Raw genomic sequence first — 7,260 nt, forward strand, 5'->3', positions numbered from 1 at the left:
ACTAGCATTCCCACCGAACACTTCCGGTGAATTTACTAAATTACTAAACGTTCACAAAAAACATAACAATTATTTTAAGAATTATAGATACAGAACTCCTCTATGCACTCGATATGTCCGATTTTAAAATAGCTTTTCGGTGAAAGCACATTTTGCAATATTCTCAGTAGCTATTTAGACACCCAGCAAGTTTAGCACTCACCAAAGTCAGATTTACTATAAGAAAAATGTTATTACCTTTGCTGTTCTTCGTCAGAATGCACTCCCAGGACTTCTACTTCAATAACAAATGTTGGTTTGGTCCCAAATAATCTATTGTTATATCCAAATAGCGGCGTTTTGTTCGTGCGTTCAAGACACTGTCCGAAAGGGTAAATAAGGGTGACGAGCATGGCGCAATTCGTGACAAAAATGTCTAAATATTCCATTACCGTACTTCGAAGCATGTCAACCGCTGTTTAAAATCAATTTTTATGCCATTTTTCTCATAAAAAAGCGATAATATTCCGACCGGGAATCTGCGTTTAGGTAAACAGACGAAAGAAAATAAAGCATGGGGTCGACTCGGCACGCGCCTAAGCCCATAGTACTCTGATCGGCCACTTGCCAAAAGCGATAATGTGTTTCAGCCAGAGCCTGCCTTGATATCATTCAGCTTTTTCCCGGGCTCTGAGAGCCTATGGGAGCCGTAGGAAGTGTCACGTTATAGCAAAGATCCTCTGTCTTCAATAAAAAGAGCCAAGATGAACATCAACTTGTCAGACAGGCCACTTCCTGCATGGAATCTTCTCAGGTTTTGGCCTGCCATATTAGTTCTGTTATACTCACAGACACCATTCAAACAGTTTTAGAAACTTTAGGGTGTTTTCTATCCAAAGCCAATAATTATATGCATATTCTAGTTACTGGGCAGGAGTAGTAACCAGATTAAATCGGGTACGTTTTTTATCCGGCCGTGTAAATACTGCCCCCTAGCCCTAACAGGTTAAAATCAATTTTTATGCGATTTTTCTCGTAAAATAGCGATAATATTCCGACCGGGAGTCGTTGTTTTCGTTCAAAGACTGAAAAAGTAAAATGGACTCTTCACGTAAACGCGTGCGTCAGTCTCATTGTTCTCAGATCGACCACTTACCGAATACGCTACTGTTTTTCAGCCAGTAACTGCAGAGTCATCATTCAACGTTCTGGCGCCTTCTGAGAACCTATGGGAACCTTAGAAAGTGTCACGTTACAGCAGAGATCCTCTGTTTGTGATAGAGATGACAAAGAATGCCAAGAAATGGTCAGACAGGGTACTTCCTGTACAGAATATTCTCAGATTTTTTGCCTGCCATTTGAGTTCTGTTACACTCACAGACACCATTCAAACAGTTTTAGAAACTTTGGAGAACTTTTCTATCCAAAGCTACTAATTATATGCATATTCTATTTTCTGGGCAGGAGTAATAACCAGATTAAATCAAATACGTTTTTTATCCGGCCGTGAAAATACTGCCCCCTATCCATAACAAGTTAACTATGTTATGATGGACTGAAGACTAAGCCCTGTTAACTATGTTATGATGGACTGAAGACCCTGTTAACTATGTTATGATGGACTGAAGACCCTGTTAACTATGTTATGATGGACTGAGACCCTGTTAACTATGTTATGATGGACTGAGACCCTGTTAACAATGTTATGATGGACTGAGACGCTGTTAACTGTGTTATGATGGACTGAGACCCTGTTAACTATGCTATGACATGCGCACACAGAAATAGAAAGTAGCAATGTGCATGCCCCGTCCACCTGAGGATCTGTCTTTTTCAACCATCTATTTCCTGTATTTGAGGGGTGGGACTTCCACTTGTCACTTAAATCTCTCTGGTTTGATTGCTTTCATTGTACTCCTGTGACTCTTCCATATTCTTGCTTGTGCCTATAGTTTTCCCCCGGCAACATTACGACCATAAAAAGGTTTGTAATTACCTGTCAAAGGCTAAATCTTAGTCTGGAATTTAACCCACCGTCTCGACACGTGCATCACGAAAAGAGAAGAAAGATAACTTTATTTTTTGATCGGTGTTCATTTTTGGGGGGATTTTAATACGGTTTAAATGTTTACAAACTAGATGCTCTGAAATGAAAGCAACTTCTGAAAAGTTATATTACGCTGGCCCGGGTTGAATCGAGCGACGACGGGGGAGGGAGGAACGCTTTACTCAACTCAAACTGTAATCGGTCATGTTGTCATCAAGGCAGCTAGGTGCATCATCCAGAAACATCTCTTTTCCATGAAATAAATGTTTTAATTCATTGGGAAGGCAGATAAATCGTTCTTATCAAAATCAATAACCTTTGCATGTGAAAACACAGAATGCTACTCATTACTCCTCGAGCTTAATTACCTAACTTTTTGTTTTGAGCCAATTTCACCGTCTTCCAAAGCGGAGCACCTGGCTCACGCCCAGGAGGCAGCCCTGCTCCAGAACGAATGCAGTCACTTTTCCCCCAGTTCAAATTCTTCCCACCGGGGTAACCCGGGCCAGATAAACAAATCTCCTCACTGACACACTTGTTGAATTATGCAAGAGAGCGTGACAACACTTTAATGACTGAGACAGTCTAGACGGCGCAGGCGAGTGCAGTTAGGGTAGATAGAGCAAGTGTTTGGAGGTTGCAGTCATACCCCTCCCCTTTATGTTAATTTATTCATATATGCAACTCCGCCAAGTATATTTATATAAATTAGGCGCATATAATTTTCTTTCTTTTAATACAAATTTAAAAAAAATACCTGATAGAATAAGAACATTTATATATGAATACATAACATTTATATATGAATACATAACATTTATATATGAATACATAACATTTGTTGTGACATTTCACAATACATGTACATCCTACCTCAATCTCTGAACTTTGTCATTGCCATGTTCTATAACTCAGTAAATAACTGATGTATTCTAAAAATAAAACAATTACTTAATTTATTAGAATTGTTTTAACACCTTAAAGTAATTTAGATGACCGTTGCTATAGAAAGAGGAAACATCCTCTGCTTTCACGTTCTCATTCACTGTAAAATAATTAAACGCTGGGTTTTCCAGGGGAAGAGGGGGCGAAGACAGGGAGGGTTTGATTGATTCAAAGGGTCGGTGGGTGGGGCGGGATGTGACCAGAATTTCTCCCGTTGAGTGAGTGGAGGTCTTCGGTTGGATAAGACACACACACGCAAGTAGACCCCCCCCCCCATTATACATTAATTTCCCCCTGAGCCAGGCTTTGGAGGAGTCACGTCCAGACCAGTATAAGGGTTATTTGTTATTGTAGTTTGGTCAGGACGTGGCAGAGGGTATTTTGTTTATGTGGTTCGGGGTGGTGTTTTATGTAGTAGGGTGTTTGATTTATTATTTCCGGGTTTTTGGGGTTATATGGACGATTGTGAGAAGTGGACGTGGGAGGAGATTATGGCAGGAGAAGGTCCATGGAGGAAGTGGAGCGATGACAGGGAACGCTACAGGGGAACACGACTGGCTTTTAAGCCCGAGAGGCTGCCCCAAGAATGTTTTGGGGGGGGCACATGGGTAGTTTGGCTGGGCGAGGATTGAGCCCCAGGCCAAATCCCCATACCTTTTCTGGGCAACCAGTGACTGGACAGGTCCCGTGCTTCGGGGTAATGGGTACTGTGGCGAGGCCAAGTATTTTTAGGCCGGTACGCGCAATACCAGCGCCCCGCATTTGCCAGGGGGAAGTGGGCATCCAGCCAGTAAGAGTGATGCCAGTTCTGCGCTCGAGACCGCCAGTACGCCTCTACGGTCCAGTGCGTCAGCCCTGTCCGACTCGTCCTGTTCCCGCTCCCCGCACTATCCCTGAGGTGCATGTTCCCAGGCTGATACCTCCAGTACCAGCACCACGCATCAGGCTTCCAGTGCGTCAGCCCAGTCCGACTCGTCCTGTTCCCGCTCCCCGCACTAGCCCTGAGGTGCGTGTTCCCAGGCTGATACCTCCAGTACCAGCACCACGCATCAGGCTTCCAGTGCGTCAACCCAGTCCGACTCGGCCTGTTCCCGCTCCCCACACTAGCCCTGAGGTGCGTGTCCACAGACTGGCACATCCAGTACCAGTACCACGCATAAGGCTTGCAGTGCGTCAGCCCAGCCTCGAGAGTTCGGCAATAGTGTGCAGTCCAGAGTGTCCGGCAACAGTGTGCAGTCCAGAGTATCCGGCATCAGTATGCAGTCCAGAGTATCCGGCAGCAGTGTGCAGTCCAGAGTATCCGGCATCAGTATGCAGTCCAGAGTATCCGGCAACAGTGTGCAGTCCAGAGTATCCGGCAACAGTGTGCAGTCCAGAGTATCCGGCACCAATGTGCAGTCCAGAGTATCCGGCAACAGTGTCTAGTCCGGAACCGAGGGAGTCTGCCTGCGACCCAGAACCGAGGGAGTCTGCCTGCGACCCGGAACCGAGGGAGTCTGCCTGTGACCCGGAACCAAGGGAGTCTATCAGCAACCCGGAACTAAGTAAGTCTGTTGACGATCCAGAACTAAATAGGATTAACTATGTATCAAATGAGTCTTCCTACAGTGTGGAACGGAAGAGGTCTGCCTACGATCTGGAACGATGGGAGTCTGCCTACGGCCCGAAACTGATCAAGTCTGTCTGCATTCTGGAGGACAGTAGGCCGGAGCCAGAACCACCTCCTGTATAGGTGGGTTGGGGAGGGGGGTGTAGCACAAGTGCCGTCGGTGACGGCAGCCACCCTCCCTTCCCTCCCTTTAGTTTAGGGGGATTATTGTTATTGTTGTTGTTGTTTTGTTTTTTTTATTTTATGAGGAGCATCTGGGGTTAGCACCTTTAGGGGGGGTACTGTCACGTCCTGACCAGTATAAGGGTTATTTGTTATTGTAGTTTGGTCAGGACGTGGCAGAGGGTATTTTGTTTATGTGGTTCGGGGTGGTGTTTTATGTAGTAGGGTGTTTGATTTATTATTTCCGGGTTTTTGGGGTTATGTTTTAGGTTTGTATTTCTGTGGTCTCTAGTCTTTTGTATTTCTTTGTCTAGTTTATGGGGTTGGACTCTCAATTGGAGGCAGGTGTTTTCTTGTTGCCTCTGATTGAGAGTCCTATATATGGGTAATTGTTTGGTGTAGTGTTGTGGGAGATTGTTTCTTGTTTTGCTGAGTGTGCCTGACAAGACTGTTTTGTTGTTCGTGCGTTCTTCGTTTGTTATTTTGGTGTTCTCTTTATTTAAAATAAAATACAAGATGAGCATCCACATTCCTGCTGCGTTTTGGTCCTCCATTCCCGACGACAACCGTTACAGGAGGCTCATATCTGTGTGTGTGTATGTGAGTGTGTGAGGTTTGTGGACTGTAATGTATACCTTTACCCCCCACTAGAGGCTTCCCTGATAACAGCTAGTTAAAGGGATATGACTGAGACATGGATGGTAACTAAGAACACACACACACACATTTTCAACCTCACTTCCTCTTTCTCTCACTCCTATTCTCTCTCTCACACACACACACACACACACACACACACACACACACACACACACACACACACACACACACACACACACACACACACACACACACACACACACACACACACACACACACACACACACACACCACGTTGAGAGGCCATCAAGGTTGGATAAATAACTAACTGTCCACTATCTGATGACAGGATCAATAACTAACTGTCCACTATCTGATGACAGGATCAATAACTAACTGTCCTCTATCTGATGACAGGATCAATAACTAACTGTCCACTATCTGATGACAGGATCAATAACTAACTGTCCACTATCTGATGACAGGATCAATAACTAACTGTCCTGTATCTGATGACAGGATCAATAACTAACTGTCCACTATCTGATGACAGGATCAATAACTAACTGTCCTGTATCTGATGACAGGATCAATAACTAACTGTCCTGTATCTGATGACAGGATCAATAACTAACTGTCCTGTATCTGATGACAGGATCAATAACTAACTGTCCACTATCTGATGACAGGATCAATAACTAACTGTCCTCAATATCTGTTAATGACAGATCAATAACTAACTGTCCACTATCTGATGACAGGATCAATAACTAACTGTCCTGTATCTGATGACAGGATCAAAAACTAACTGTCCTCTATCTGATGACAGGCTCAATAACTAACTGTCCTCTATCTGATGACAGGATCAATAACTAACTGTCCTCTATCTGATGACAGGCTCAAAAACTAACTGTCCTCTATCTGATGACAGGCTCAATAACTAACTGTCCTCTATCTGATGACAGGATCAATAACTAACTGTCCTGTATCTGATGACAGGATCAATAACTAACTGTCCACTATCTGATGACAGGATAAATAACTAACTGTCCACTATCTGATGACAGGATCAATAACTAACTGTCCTGTATCTGATGACAGGATCAATAACTAACTGTCCTCTATCTGATAATAGGATCAATAACTAACTGTCCACTATCTGATGACAGGATAAATAACTAACTGTCCACTATCTGATGACAGGATCAATAACTAACTGTCCTCTATCTGATGACAGGATCAATAACTAACTGTCCACTATCTGATGACAGGATCAATAACTAACTGTCCTCTATCTGATGACAGGATCAATAACTAACTGTCCTGTATCTGATGACAGGATCAATAACTAACTGTCCACTATCTGATGACAGGATCAATAACTAACTGTCCTGTATCTGATGACAGGATCAATAACTAACTGTCCACTATCTGATGACAGGATCAATAACTAACTGTCCACTATCTGATGACAGGATCAATAACTAACTGTCCTCTATCTGATGACAGGATCAATAACTAACTGTCCTGTATCTGATGACAGGATAAATAACTAACTGTCCTGTATCTGATGACAGGATCAATAACTAACTGTCCTGTATCTGATGACAGGATCAATAACTAACTGTCCTCTATCTGGTGACAGAATCAATAACTAACTGTCCACTATCTGATGACAGGATAAATAACTAACTGTCCTCTATCTGATGACAGGATCAATAACTAACTGTCCTCTATCTGATGACAGGATCAATAACTAACTGTCCACTATCTGATGACAGGATGAATAACTAACTGTCCACTATCTGATGACAGGATCAATAACTAACTGTCCTCTATCTGATGACAGGATCAATAACTAACTGTCCTCTATCTGATGACAGGATCAATAACTAACTGTCCACTATCTGATGACAGG

The sequence above is a fragment of the Salmo salar genome, chromosome ssa03 (genome assembly GCF_905237065.1).
Source record: "Salmo salar chromosome ssa03, Ssal_v3.1, whole genome shotgun sequence".
NCBI lineage: Eukaryota > Metazoa > Chordata > Actinopteri > Salmoniformes > Salmonidae > Salmo > Salmo salar.